This window comes from Rosa rugosa, chromosome 7, assembly GCF_958449725.1.
Source record: "Rosa rugosa chromosome 7, drRosRugo1.1, whole genome shotgun sequence".
NCBI lineage: Eukaryota > Viridiplantae > Streptophyta > Magnoliopsida > Rosales > Rosaceae > Rosa > Rosa rugosa.
The window spans coordinates 28,273,091-28,289,418 of record NC_084826.1 but is presented as its reverse complement, the minus strand read 5'-3'; the positions used below and the strand labels follow the sequence as shown (position 1 = coordinate 28,289,418).

At 38.6% G+C, this 16,328-nt stretch overlaps 1 long non-coding RNA gene across 1 annotated transcript; it reads right to left on the bottom strand.

Annotated features, from left to right (window-relative positions):
* Nucleotides 1–12,274: 12,274 nt before the first annotated feature.
* Nucleotides 12,275–13,129, bottom strand: LOC133720922 (uncharacterized). Its single transcript, XR_009852017.1, has 3 exons — nt 13,007–13,129; nt 12,573–12,689; nt 12,275–12,432 (listed from the first exon to the last, which is right to left on the bottom strand). It is a non-coding gene; the product is annotated as an uncharacterized LOC133720922 (long non-coding RNA).
* Between the last annotated feature and the right edge of the window lie 3,199 nt (nt 13,130–16,328).

The following is a 16,328-nucleotide window of genomic DNA, read 5'->3' as shown; positions in this document are numbered from 1 at the left end:
AATAGCTCTTGGATTGGCTGAGAAGACAACCTTCTCAGTTCTGCACACCTAAGCTGAAGATTCTTCCGTTCTTCATCAAGTAATGTTTTCCAAAATCTAATTTTATATTCATGCTTCTTGCTTATTGAGCCTATTGATTGAATATGAAAAATCACCATAATGCATGAACCCTAGCAAATCCTACATGATTTATTTACTTGGTATACGTATTTGTATATATTTGTTCATGTGTTTGGGATTGTTTGATTGGAAAAGAAAAGAGAAAAATTTATGGACTGCAACTATATATCTGTAGTACTTGGTCCAGTAGTACCAAATCAATATCAGTAACATCAATTCAACAAGAAAGAAAAAAAAAACAGATTGTGCAGTTTCTGGGATTCGAACCCAGCCACAGTGTGCACCAGCCTAGCATGTTGTCCACTGTGCCATTATGGCCAATCGATAATTATCACCACCATTTAATATTAATACTGCCAGAAGCAGATTCAACTCCATTTAATTGGTGATTGATCAACCCGTGATTTGATTTTGATTGATTTTATCCGAAGCAATTACCATAGTAATTTATGCTCATTACCACAATCACTTCATTATCACATTGAGACAATTCTGAATTATTGCGTGAATTATGATAGAAGAATTATGGGCTAAATTATTACGCGATTATTACATTAACATTATGCCAGAAGCATTTGCCCAAATTTATTACCTATACGAAATGCCAGAAGCATTAATGGGATTTGAACCCATTTCCTTAGGTATATAACCGCCGCATTAATTTATTTATGTTACGATTTAAAAACATATATTGAATTTGGTTATGTTATAATTGTGAATATTAATAGAGGCTGAGTCAGAAGCTCAAATCAAGCCCAAAGTCATAGCAACAAATTCGAGCCAGAAGCTCAGGCCCAAGTTGCAAGGCCAGAATAGAAGCTCACTAAATGTTACCATGACAAAAGTTATGAATCTTCTCAAACTAGGCTCATCCAGTTGGATGCGATGTCTAGGAAAGGTTCAGATGAGGCCGTGTACTTAAGCGAGCCTCGCTCCACCTAAACCTCATCTTTCCTTACCTGGTCGTATTCAATTGGAGTTACCGAAAGGGTTGAGTAATAACTTTTCATTCCTTGGCAGACTAGCCTGAGCCCAGCAGGCCCACTCTCCCTCAGCAGGACCTAGCAGCCCAGCAGGTCTCACACACCATTTGAATTACGCATGAAAGGTCGGGTCACAAGCCCGCAGACTAAACCCGATAGGCTTCACTATCAAGCCCACTCCTTCTTTGGTCCAGCAGAATCAAAATAAAAGGAAAAATGATTTGATATTGTAAATACATTCACCATATCTGATATGTGTAATTAATTGCCAGAAGCATTTATTCACATAATTGTGTGATAATTAATCTGTTATATTACAAGCATACAATTAATATCTCAATTGATTTGTGACTGTTATTTATCCAAATTTGTGAGATTATTTCAATTTGCTTTATTCAATATTATTGAGTTACTTGTCTAAATTTTCGCACTAGAATATATGTGTAGAAAATGCAGGTACCTAATGAACTAAAAGTTCTAAATGAACCAGTAGTTCATACATATATCGAACTTGTAGTTTCGATAATGACGTTTAAGAAACTTGAAGTTTTCTTCATAAATTCACCACACACGATAAAACCAGTAGATTTTACATGTCTAATCCGATTTTTCATACCATGTTATAGAACTTGAAGTTCTCATTACTTGCTTATGGATGATATTACCCAAAGCACTAATATTATTTGTTCCTTTCCTGTAAGAAATGTCAAATCTCAACATGTTTGACTTTGTTGCTTTGGAGGTCTCCAGAAGAAACTATCTAAAGTGAACTCAAGATGTGAAAATTCATCTGATTGCAAAGAAGATGAGATCAACAATCAATGCTAACAATGTCGTCATTGAGGCTTTTAATATGAGTGCCATAATTTTCAAAGGAAACATATGGAGAAAACACTCCAAGTTGAGTATCCGATGAAGATGATACACAGACTCTTTGGGTCGCTCTAGAAGAGCACTTTCACCATCAAATGACCATTTTCTTGCTTGAAGCAAGACATGATTGGCAGAACGAAATTAGCCCATATGACCGTCTGCCACTTGGCCAAAGCCCAAGAGGCCATATAATCAGGCTCCACGTGGCCAAGGCCCACGTGGTAGGAACCATGATGCCATAACTCAGCAAGCCCGAGTTGAAAGGAACACTGGTCCGGCCCGCTGCCACCAGAATCAGCATGATCTTTGTTATCAATGTGGAGGAATTGACTGCTGGTCCCGCACCTGTTGTGCGATAGCCTAAGCAGTAGATGAGTATTACGCCGGTCGCGGAACTCGAAATACCAACTTTATTAAAGGGTCATTTTCTATTGATTCCACACTAGAGATCATGGATTTTCAGGCAGTTACTGAACATACCGATGATTAGAACTCGAAGACATGGGTATAATTGGCCCCCCTTGTGCCATATCTATTTCATCTTAATGAATAAAACATCTTCGGATTTTGGTGATTTATGTTTTCAATTATTTTGAATTATAGAAATGTGGTTATGTTCGAATATATTTAATTCAATAAACTTATTCATACATGTGATCCATTGAATTAAATAAATGAATAGGCATATTTTGTGGGGAAGTTTGTTGTCTGGTTAAAAGTGCTATTACGCACACCATACTCTCAGATCGGAGATATTTTTCAAACTTATTGTCTATTCATACCTCTGTGACAACCGTATTAGGTCAATCCAACCTGATAGAGGGTTATGGCAAAACCCACTATATGTTGTCCAATGGTACTGAACCTAACATTAATGAGGCCTTATATTCTCCACGTTCCAGAAGAGCGTTATTGAGTATTAAGGATATTCGAACCAATGGTTATCACGCTGAAACCACTGAGAAAAATGAGTGTAATATCTTTGCATAACCTCCAAAGTGTATGGCCAGAAGCGTACATTGGAGAAATTGGAATCTGTTAGCTAGAAGCTAACTAATTCAAGCAACTACTTGCTATGGCATGACCGTTTGGGACACCCAGGTCAAAGTATGATGCACCGTATCCTCAATTCATCGCAGGTGCATCCCCTTCTGAATAAGGGTCTTGTATATAATGACACGCTATGTCATACTAGACCATCATATGCAAAGACTAGTACATACACCACCATTTTTCTGCACAGAATGCAAGGGAAATTTGTGGACATATATATCCAACCACCATGTGGACCAGTTAAATATTAATGGTTTTGGTTGATGTATCGACAAAGTGATCACATGTTACACTATTGTCCACAAGAAAACGATGTTTTTGCTAAACTCTCACCCAGATCATGAAATTGAGGGTTCACCACTCGGATTATCTCATAAAGTCTATAAGACTTGATAATACCGGAGAGTTTACATCGAAGTCTTTCGATGATTATTGCATATCCCTTGGGATTGATGCGGAACATATAGTTCCCTATGTTCACACCCAAGATGGTCTCGCAAATAGAATCTTGGTAATGCGCACCAAACTTCTAGTTTTTGCGTGGGGCTCTGCAATCTTGCATGCAGCTATATTGGTCCCGTTGAGGCCCACTGCTACCAACCTTACTCCGCGTTACAGCTGGTGACTGGGTACGAACCTGATGTTTCGCACTTACGCGCATTTGGGTATGCAGTCCGCGTGCCAATTGTGCCGTCACAACGTACAAAATTGGGTCCTCAACAAAGGATGGGCGTGTATGTCGATTATGAATCCCATCCATTATGTGCTTTTTAGAGCCCTTGACAGGCGATCTCTTTACCGCTAGATTTGCGGATTGTCACTTTGATGAGACAGTCTTCCCGCCGTTAGGGGGAGATAAGAACGTCACCGTTCCTGATGAACGGCGTGAATTAACATGGAACGTCCCCACAATGTCTCATCTTGATCCCCAAACCGCATGAAAATACTGAAGTGCGGACAATTCTAGATCTATAGAGACACTTTCTCTGATCTAGCTAAAGTGACGAGATCACATATACCTGCTGCAAATGTGCCTGCAAGGATAGATATCCCTGTAGGATGCATCGCCCCAGATGGACGAGGTACGACCATGGCGGCTAACCAGTCACATGTCCCTGCTCAGAAGCGAGGTAGACCACTAGGTTCAAAGGATTCTTATCCCCGGAAGAGGGTAAAACTGGCACCAACGAATCCACTAGACATCGCGATCTCAACTGATCCATCTCAAGAGACAATTCCGGATTATGGGTCCGTCCTAGAAGAGACGACGTTGGGGGACGCTCCAACGTCTGAACCCAGTCTCGAGAATAGAGAAATCGTGGTAAATTATGCATGCTTAAGTGAGATCTGGAATCGGAATGAGATTATCATCGATGATATACTTGTATTCGCAGTAGCTACCGAAATTATAAATAGCGATAACATCGAACCTCGCTCCGTTGATGAATGTCAACGTAGAGACGACTGGCCAAAAAGGAAATAAGCAATCCAGGTCAAATTAGATTCCTTGACAAAGAGAAAGCTAGGTGTTTGGACATGTAGTTCCTACACCTCCCCGTGTTAAACCCGTAGAATTTAAATGGGTATTTGTAAGGAAGCATAATGAGAAAAACGAGATTGTGATACACAAGGCTCGTCTAGTGGCGCAAGAATTTTCTCAACTCCCTGTGATTGATTACGAGGAGGCGTATTCTCCCGTAATGGACGTCATAACGTTCCGCTACCTTATCAGTTTGGTAGTTTCCGAAAAACTGAATATGCAGCTTATGAATGTGGTCATAACTTATCTCTATGGGGATCACGATACAGAGATATACATGAAAGTTCCTGAATGACTTAATATACCCGATGCAAATAGTTCTAGACCACGGAACACGCTCTTCATTAGTTTTGAGGCGTTCACTTTATGGATTGAAACAATCCAGACAGAGGTGGTATAACCGTCTAAGTGAATATTTAATCGGGATGGGATATGTGAATAATAAACTATGCCCATGCGTGTTTATTAAGGAAACAAGTTCCTAGTTTGGAATTGTGGCGGTCTATGTCAATGACATGAATTTGATTGATACTCCTGAAGAGATCAAGGAAAACGCAAAGCACCTGAAGTTGGAATTTGAGATGAAAGGCCTTGGGAGAACAAATTATTGTCTCGACCTGAAGTCTGAGGACAGTGCAGATGAAATTTTGGTCCATCAACCAAATTACATCTAGAAGATGTTAAGATGCTTTAATGAGGATAAAAGCAAGCACACCCATGGTCGTCTGAAGTCTAGAAAGAACCGTATCGTCCTGCAGATGATAACGAAGAGATATTGGTGCCAGAAGTCTCATATCTAAGTGCAATAGGCGCATTATTGTACTTGGCTCAATGCCCTAGATAGGACATCTCATTTGAAGTGAACTTGTTAGCTAGATATAGCTCTGCGCCAACACGCCGCCACTGGAATGACATAAAAGACATTTTTCGCTACCTTAGAGGTACGGCGGATATGGGCTTATCCTATCCCTACGCATCAAGGAATGGATAACCCCCTTGATCCTCAGAATGATGCTTGCCTTGTTGGATATGCTGATATAGACTATCTATCAGACCCGCACAAGGCACGTTCCCAAACTGGTTATGTCTTTACCATTGGGAATACTGCAATTTCTTGGAGGTCTACGAAATAGACACTTGTTGCTACCTCTTCGAATCATGCTGAGATACTAGCTCTTCACGAAGCAGTATGTGAATGTACATGGATAAAAGCCTTTACAAAGCATGTTCGAAGCACATGTGGACTGCATTCCACCACTGATGAACCAACCATTATCTACGAGGATAATGCTGCTTACATAGAGCAGATAAAGATGAGTTTCATCAAAGGAGACAACACCAAACATATTGCACTGAAGTTCTTCTTCAATCAGCAACAAGAAGCATCAGAAGATTGAAGTTAAGCAGACTCGATCTGAAGACAATCGTGCAGACCTCTTCACCAAGTCAGTACCAAAGTCTACATTCCAGAAGCATGTCCAAGGTATTGGTCTACATAAACTATCTGAATTACCTGAAATGTAATTTTCAGGGGGGAGTCGAAATCAGGGGGAGTATCCTGAAGCATACCCACTTGACCATCGTGTACTCTTTTCGTCCTTCGTCCAGGGTTATTTTTGTCCCACTGGGTTTTGTTACCTGGCAAGGTTTTGACGAGGCACATCTTTGGCATGGTCACCCCACTTACTGCATCCGGAAGATGCTTTGATTTGACATATATGCATTTGCTCATCTTTTCCCTTCGACCACGGGTTTCTCCCACTGGGTTTACCGGGCAAGGTTTTGGTGTAGCAACTCTAATGCATACCTCTCGTAGACATACTATCTACTTACGATGATGATAAGAAGACTTCACCTATCTTTGTTGTGATACGACTAGTCCACATTCACGCGCGTTGTGCTCTTTTTCTCCTTCGACCAAGGTTGTTTTTCTCCCACAGGGTTTTTATTACTTGGCAAGGTTTTTGACGAGGCAACTTAGAAGCGCATAGCAGAACCAACACTATTGACATAGAATATCCAAGGGGGAGTGTTGTAAATGATATGGCTATTCATGCAATAGGTATTGCTTGATGCATGCCATTACTATTGATTGGCGATTGATATGCTTCTAATTAGCGATTGACACATTCGTAATTGTATGAGTGATTGATGTTTTACCTTTTGTACACAAGATGTAGCCCTATATAAGACTCCTCATAGTGAGATGAATATGACACACTCTCCATTCTCTGCGTCTAAACTCTCTCTCTCTCAAATTATTTTATGTTTGTTTTACAACATGACTGGAATTTTTATTTACCTTTTTGAATTAATTAAATTGTGCTAGCTGTGTTTTAGCCTGAAACTATAAAGACTGAGTACTTCAATTTCTTGTACTCTCACAGGTGGAGCTTCACCTGGTGAAGGAGATCTCGGTCCAATCAAACTCCTTCTTCGTGGCTCAGAGCCAGTTGCAGGATTTGAATGTGAAGATCGTTGAGGGATGCAATTGGATTCGGGAGCTTAAGGAGACCATTTTGCTGTTGGATGTGGATTTTGTGGACTCTGTGAGGTAGATTCAGGAGCTCAATGTTACCAAGAGTAATTTGTTGGCTCTTCAACAGAAGCTGAGGCTGATTCTCTATGTCAATCAAGCTCTTTCGGTTCTTAAACTGGTATTCCATTGCACTTTATCTCTTCGGTTTAGTAATGCATATCGATTCTTGTATGTTAACGACTTTACGACAATTGTTAGCTGTTTAGTGTAGAACTTTATCTCTTCGATTAGTAATGCATATCGATTATTCTTGTATGTTTATGACAATTGTTAGCTGTGTAGTGTAGAATTCTAGAGTTGTAGTAGCTGTTTACGATTTTAGGGTCAGAACAGGTAGAACTTGATGCTTGAGATTTATAGAAGGCAGTTGCACTATAAAATGGCAATTTGCAGTTGCTAATGTTTAGGTATATAAGACTTCATGCAACCTCATAGTTCAACCTCTGTAGCTTTGGTTTCGGTCACTCACTTCATGCAAAATTAGCTCCTAGTATAAGACTTCTTGCTGGTTGGCACATATCAGTAACAGCCGATTGACACAATGATATTTGATTACTAGTATTTTGAATAAATCTTACTAGGACTCAATCTAGGAAAGTCTGTAAGATTTATTAATGTTAAGATTTTTTTTTTCCTGGCATTTCTTCTCTTTTCTTGTTTTTGTACAAGTACGTAAAGTTGTATCCCGTTCTCTATCTTCTGTTGTAATATTCTTAGTAGAACTAGAAATATGATTATATAAAAAATGTTTTTGATTAACCTGGCTGCATTGTAATTTGTACAGTTACAACTTACGACTATAGGCAACCACTTTGTTGATATAAAGTATATCTTTTTCTGTCATACAGCTTGTTGCCTCTGCAGATTGTGCTGGAGCTTTGGATGTCACAGACGACCTACAACATTTGCTGGTATTTTTCTTTTACTGTTTCATTGTTTTGTTTTGTTGGAAAAGCTAGTGTCTTGCAATATACATTCCTATGGGCAATGTGCAAGTGTTATTATATTACTGATGTAGTAGTACCTCTTTTGAAGGTGGCAGATGATCTGTTATATGTAATTTTAGATATTTTAATTTGTCAGTCATCTTCTGCTTGCATCCTTGATTTGATATTTTCTATCCTTGTAAATCACCTATAGGTTGTGAGTCATACTGATCCTCAAATCTGATATTTTATGTGGTAATGCAGGTGTTTGTGTTGAATATAGATACTAGAAGATTATTCTCACTGTGTGTTTCTGATCCACCGTCTTCCCTGTCTTCCCTTAGTCCCAAAATCCTTTTGTACAGTCTTTCAATTACTCAATTGAGTTTTCTCTGTTTATCTAATGTCATACTGTTTGTGTTGAATAGAGATACCAGAAGATTATTCTCACTGAGAGTCTGATCCACCTCCCAGGATATTGCCCAAGTATGTGGTTTTGTACAACACGAAGACACTGTCTTCCCTGTCTTCCTTTAGTCCCAAAATCTTTTTGTATAGTCTTTCAATTACTCAATTGAGTTGAGTGTTCTCTGTTTATCTAATGCCATACTGTTTGTGTTGAATATGATTTATGATTGTGTCTTTCCATGGCAAGCGGGATTGTAGTTTCCAGTATGGTAGCTTAGTTGATTTGGTAGATGGACATACATCAATACTATATCATAGGCTTCGGCTACTGGTTCCCAATGTATACATGAAGGTATGCATACACGAGTCATTGGGCTGTTGGAATTATATTATATTATGGAAACATTATTATAGTGTATGTAGTGAATACTAGGCTTTTTTAGATGCAACTCTTACTACATTAGGATGAAGGTTATAACTTGCTATATATGTTTTGTTATATTGCAGATTTGGTCTAAGCTTCAAAAAGTACGTACATCTTGCAAACCCTCATTGAAGGCTCATTGAACTTCTAGAAAGACTTGAATGTATTCCTGTCTATTTTGAGATTGTTATCAAGGATGGATATTAACATGTCTATATTTTAGATTTGCGAATGTAGTATTTCAAGATGGAGATATTGATAACTGGTTTTAGAGTACATTTCACTTTCTAGTGTTGGACTACATATTGAATGCTACTTTTAGCAGGTTATTGCATGAAAAAATGTACATTGTCTCCATTTTGAAAATGTAGCGACGCACTTAGTGATCAAGTTTGTTAGTTATTAACATCAAACTTAACAACCTAGAATAATTGCCAATTTAGTTACCAAATTATCAGTAATATGGTCACTAAAATTATTCAATTTAGTTACCATTGGTATCACAATTTAGTGATGAACATGTAGGTCACTAATGTCATTATCATTTGTGACCATATGATCATGGTCACTAAAGACATTTTGAATTAGTGACCAAAAATTGTGGTCATTGAAGACATTTCGAATTAGTGACCAACTTACAATTGTTGGTCACTAAATAGAATCAGTGAGGGACCTATAGTGACCACCCGAATTTGGTCACTAACCATATTTAGTGACCAAATTTGCTAGTTTTAATGACCAATGCAGTGGTCACTAATACCTAAATTTGTTGTAGTGGCCATTAGAGCCTTTTTAATATAAAAATAAATAGGATTAAATTCAGTTTACCCCCCTAAGGTTTGGGGGTAATTTCATGCTAGTCCCTGTCCTTTCAATTTAATCAGTTTACCCTCTAAGCTTTTCAATTTCAATCAGCGGTGTCCAATCTCTACTATTCCGTCCAATTTGGACCGTTAAGTCTGATTTTTGAGGGCTAAAATGGTTATTTCAAGACAAAAAAAAAAACTATAAAAAAAAAAAAGGATTTTTTATTTATTTTTTTATTTTTTTTATTTTTTTTCTGTTTTTATTTTTTTTCATTTAAATTTTTTTCATTCGGTACAAGGAACCTACCTTAGTCCTCAGGCTTCTTTTCCAACATTAACTCCTGATGTTTTTGCGATTGATCCAACCACCCATCCAAGTTCAACTGCTATCAGTTTGTAACATGAAGAGGATATAGCAGCATACCTTTTCAGCACTGGGTTTGTCAGAAAGACGAAATTAATATAAAATAAATATATAAATCCAGCATCAAGAGCAGAGAGATTTGAAACTGAAAAAGCTTGAAATCGTACCAGATTACCAACACCTCAACATCACCATCGGTAATCTACTGGGTTTGAAAATCCTAGAGATCCTTGCCTTCGACCCTACACCCAAATGAGAGAATCTCCTTCACGGTCCTGCCCAGGTCCTTGGCCATTGATCTGGTCTTCATGACCCAACAGAGACCTTAGCCTCGTGAGCCTGATCTAGTCCTTGGGAATCTCTAATTTTTTGTGACGATGAGAAAACTGAGAGGATTGACGAAGAGAAGAATGAGACGGCGAAAAGCTAGAAACGAATGAGAGGGAGAGAGAGAGAAGCTGAAGAGCAGTTCTCGAGAGAGAGACTGAAGACTGACCGAGGGAGTTAGCATCTATATATATGGCGGCCACTAGGGTTTCCTGAAGTTAAATCCAAAACGACGTCGTTTAGGCTGACTTCGGTTCGGTTCGGTTTATTTCGCTTTTTGACACCCATAAACTGAAAACAGAACCGAACCGGTTCGGTTCAGTTCGGTTTTTTCATTTCGGTTCAGTTTTTGTTCGGGTCGGCTTTTTTCGGCTGCGATTTGGCTTTCGGCTAGGTTTTTTTCGGTTTTCGGTTTCGCGAACCCACCCCTAATTCTTATGGATTAGAAACTCATCATCTCTTGAGGAAAATGAAGGTGAAAAAATCAAAAAGTAAGGAACAAGTATATGGGAACCCTTTGCAATTAAAAGGATCGGATATGGCAGAGCAATTAGACCGTCCCTAGCATCACTTGAATCCAAATCAACCATAATCACATCAAACTTAGTATCAACATCAGATATGAATTCCTTAAGACCGCTATTATCTAAGGAGAGTTTCCCTCTCGACTCTAGAGAACCTACCTCAACCCTAGACAAACCCTAGATCGGCTTCTCTTCCGATCTTCACCTCTCTGATCTCCGTTTCCAGTCTTATCTCATGCACCGTTTCAAGATCCTTGTTTGGAACTGTCGAGGCCTCAACAATATTGAAACTCAGGATGCCCTAGTTAATATTGTACGCCAGAATAACCCTAGTATTGTTTTCCTATCTGAAACCCTAGCCACCCCTGATCTGTTGAACGAGGTCCGTAGGCGCATAAGCTTTGATGGAGTCCTCTGCTCACCTCGGGAGGACTACTGTCGTGGCCTTGGCTTGTTCTGGCGCAACGAGATTCCAGTACGTCTTCGAAACTATTCCGCTAACCACATCGATGCAGAAGTCGGCGCTGTGGGTTCAGAGGGTGTTTTTCGATTCACCGGGATATATGAAGTAGCCACAGCAGTGAATCGAATGGTTACCTGGAACTTGCTACGAACCCTAGCTGCTCAGATTCGTCTCCCCTGGTTGATTGCCAGAGATTTTAATGAAATTCTCTGCTTGGAAGACAAGACCGGTGGCCCAGCTCGTTGTGTATCACAGATGAATAGATTTCGTCAAGCTCTGGTTGATTGTGAATCGATGGATATGGGGTTCTTTGGTCCGCGATTTACCTAATCTAATCGCTTTACAAAAGAAAGATTAGACCGAGCTTGCCAGAATCTTCAGTGGAGGGATCTGTATCCCTTTTCCCGGGTTATCACTCTCCCTTTGAGTCGATCTGATCACTGCCCGCTTCTTATTGAGGTCAATCCAGAGATGCCCAGGCTGCACCGACGGCCTAGGCGTTTCCGTTTTGAAGAAATATGGTTGCATCATTCAGACTGTAGTAGTGTTGTACAGCAGGGATGGATGTTGGCTACTACTGGCGAACATATGGCTCAAGTTAGTAGGAAGATACACCAAACTGGCAACTTATTCCTTAGTTGGCATGCGGGGGTTTTTCAGCAGCGACAAGTGGAGATGAAACTTATCCAAGGTAAACTAGATGAACTAATGAAGAAGGGGTATGAGAAATCCCACTTTCAGGGGCGGATCCAGGATTGAAACTTTGGGCGGGCTGGAATTTCTTCAACGAAAAAAAAAAAAGAATATATATATATATATATATATATATATATATATATATATATTATAGAGAATCTCGACAGTGCAAGAGAATTTTATTAATTTAAGAAAAATGTACACCTAGTCAGGGGGGGGGGGGGGGGGGGGGACGTAGTGAGCCTTATCCCTCAAATGCATATCTATACAAAACTAAAAAACAAAATCAACAACAAAATAAACGTGCAATGCAATACAAGAACCTAAACTAACTGAATTTTGATCGCTTCGGTTTTGGCTCATGATTTGACATTTTACTCTAACACCTATAAATTAAGACATTAACTTTGAATCAACTACTTTTCATAATAACTAATTTAAGAAAAATAAAAAACCACAATATAAGCCACAATGATATATATGCACTGAAGCACAATGAAACTATGAAAGGAAAAGAAAAAAGCACCTCAGATTCTCGGAAAGCAGTAGACTCATTGACTCAAGCTTTTGCCATTCACTTAATCCCTTTGTGTTCCACTTCGTATTTCCAGATTTGGAATATCAAACAAGACAACAAGTGCAGCTAAAAAAAGCAGCAAATAGGTTGGTTCAATGAAACCGCTTGACAGTTTACACAAATGAATCACAATTCAGTGACAGATCACAGATATGTTCCCATTTCATACAATCATACCTCCATTAATATAGTCAAGTTCTCCAGTCGGATCATCCACTTAATCAATTAATCAAACATTCAAACCCACTTAATCAATTAATCAAACATTCAAACCCACTTACCCACATCACATTTAACCCACAGCAATTAAACAATAAAATGATAAATTGCAGATTTGCAAGACAAGGAGAAGGAGAGAACGCTCAACAGTCAACACTGCATACCAGATTTCCAGACGATGAGACGAAGAGAATGACCGCAAGTTCCGAAGTCCGCAACCTTCATTCTTCAATGAGTTCAATCCATGAAATCTTCACCTAAATACAACCTACGAACATGAATTTCACATCAATCCTTAAACCCTATAAATTGCCCCAAATTGATGTTGATGTCTTGGAGAAGTCGAGAATGCCAGAGCCCAGAGCCCAGAGCTGCAAATTTGCAGAAGTTTAGAGGAGGAGGAGGACTGGAGGAGTGGAGGAATCGACAGCCGAGGAGAGACGATTAGTCGGATTAGACGAATTGGGGCTGGAGCGTAGTCGAAGAATCGAAGTCGACTAGTAGAGTGAACAAGAAAAAAAAAATTGGACGGGCTTGGGCTGGAGTGCTGGACAATACCCAACTAAAAAAAAAAAATGTATACATCTAATTTTTTTTTTTAGCCCAAAATTCTCGGACGGGCTTGAGCCCGCCCCACTTATAGCCTGGATCCGCCCCTGCCCACTTTGATGAACAACGAGCATTGCAGTTTAGACTTAATGAATTACTATCTATTAATGAAACATATTGGCGGCAACGGTCTAAGGTTCAATGGCTTGAGGGTGATCGTAACACTGCTTTCTTTCATCGGAGAGCGTCGAACAGATGATGTCGAAATAGAATAAAGGGGTTGTTGCAAGAAGATGGACAGTGGACCTCTGTGACGACCTAAAATTTTTAACATTTTCTAAAAAAATAAGTTTAATTTTAATTATTGTGCTAAATTATTTGTTTAAATATTATTATTTAGAGATAATTTTACTTGTTTTCTTTTGGGTTTAATTAATTAGAGTAGCCCAAAGTTTTTGGCCCAAAACTCAAACCCAAAGTAACTTAACAGCCTATAGAACGATTTCCACGACCAAAGCTAGATCAACAACGCCTAAACTCAAAGTTTTGTCCATTCTCTTCATCGTCTTCCTCACCTCCACATTCTTCTCCATCTGATACACCAGCCACCGCCTTAGGAAAGTACAAAGGACATAGCCGCCGCCATGGGTAAGTAGGAGGTGTCAACAGCCTTGGAAATCAAGTTTCAGATTGGTGATTCCCCAAAGCTATGAAGGTAGAGCTGGAACCCTAGAATCAAGAGCTGGAACTCTAACAATCTGGAGGTGGCGAGTCTAGTACCTATATGGGTAAGATTTCAATTAGAATATCCAATTTTCCTTCTGTTAGACCAATCTTGCTTTCTACGTTTACACCTCCTTTCCAGATACTATAAATAGGTTGAACCATCTATGTTTTCCATACAGTTCCTTGAGTTGCTAGATACATAGACAAACAAGGGAGAGAGAGAGAAAGAGAGTTTTTTTGTATCTTAGATGTGGAGGAGTAAAAAGTCAGGTGTGATTCTTTTATTTTTGATTTGATAAGTCCTTTGTTGGTTCTGATGGTTAATGCAATTTGGAAATTGGGTTATATTCATAGGCTATTATAAGACCTGGGGATTCATGATGATAGAAGAAGTTGCAATATAGATGAAGTTCAGTTAGGAATAAAGTTGTTGTTACTGGAACAACTAGAACTAATTATTTTTTCATCTTCTATTTTGCTTTCACTAGTTTTCTGGAAAATAGTTTATATTTTTGGTCTTTGAATTAATCCAAATTAGAATTTGAAATCACTTTGTATCTGGTTTGTTGTTTCCTTTAGTCATTAGAGTTTTTGGAAGACATAGATTAATAAAATCTGACTTGAGAAGAGTCAAGAACCAAGTAGGAAACATATGTAGTTTTAAAGTTGAATTTAGAAAGCCTTCACTCATCTTTTAAAGCCTTGTTGAAAGTGAGGTTTCTTTTCTTTGACACTTTAGAATGTCTATTTTCAGTACTGAAAGTTTTACACAAATGAGAGTTTTAGAAAGTACATTAAAACTGAAGAGGTTAGCACACAGTAGCAGTTTCTGCAGAAAAACGTGGGACTGTAGCTGAACTTTAAAAATTCATAACTAATTCTAGGAAAATTGTTTTCAGGTGATTCAAATTCAGAGAGTTTCTTTAGGATGTCAGCTACAAATCGTTAGAAGACCATGAAAGCATATTTTAAACAGATTTGTACAGTTTTTAACATTAAGGTGACTGGGTCAGAAAACTGCAATATTTCAGTTTGTCGAGTAAAAACCTGTTTTGGTCAAAATAACTCACTGCTAAGATTTTCTTAGTATGTTAGCTGAGTTTTGCTTTAATTCTTTGTGTGTTGAACTAATGAATTCTATTCTTGCAATAGGAACTTGTTTTCATCCGGATACTTAACGTGAAAATCAATCGAGGTAAGGGAAAAACTTGGGGAGCCTCTATGTTTGCATTGGATGGTTGCTTACATGATTGTATTGGATGGTTGTGTACATGATTATATGCATTTATGTCCTCTGTTTCTGTTTGTTTGGTATGGTTGAATAGTGAATACACTTACATATTCAAAGTATTTGTGCATTAATAAGACATGAAGTATAAGGGTGGTGATGGTAATGTGAATATGCTATTGGAATGAGTATGTTGGTTTATCTTTTGCGTAGTTGAGTCTATAACCTCAGCAAGTACCAGATCCCAGGTATGCCCACTTGTGAATGTGCACTTAGTATAGGATATTGAAAGGGTAATTCGGGACTGGCAAAAGGGGAATAGATAAGATGACTAGCAAAAGAGGGTTAGGGGGATTGATTTTGGGTGGGGGTTAGTTCACATTGTTGAATACTCTGAGTCACCATCGTGGTAAAATACATGGTATGGGACATGTAGGCTCGGTTTATTTTGCAATGTGGATTATCGGGAATAGATAGTAGTTGCATCCATTCATTATTGCTACTCTAACTATGATTTTCAAAGAGGTTTATTTCTCCTACTGGGCAATGTTTGCTCACCCCTTTTTATCTTTTGCAAGTGACGAATAAATAAGTTTGAAGTTATTTTAATGCAAGGGTGTTTTTAATAATGTAATATACATGTGTGTTATTGTTAATCATGCTTGGGTTCCTAGACAAGAACTTGGAATATAGTTGACCTTTTGTTGTAAATGTTGGTGTAAACCCCTCTTGTAATAAAGGTTGTGTTTCAATTTCAGAAACTTGTCTAGTATCGTTCTTTTCCAATTATTCATATTTCGATCTCGGAAATTTATTTCCATGATTGGAGTATGAGTTGCATCTCAAAAAAAAAAAAATTGGGATGTGACAACCTCCCAACCGAAAGAAGTAGCTAATGTACTTGTCAGGTACTACGAGGATATATTTCGGTCTGAACAATCTGACCATATGGCCATAGAGACAATTCTTGAATGTCTGCAGCC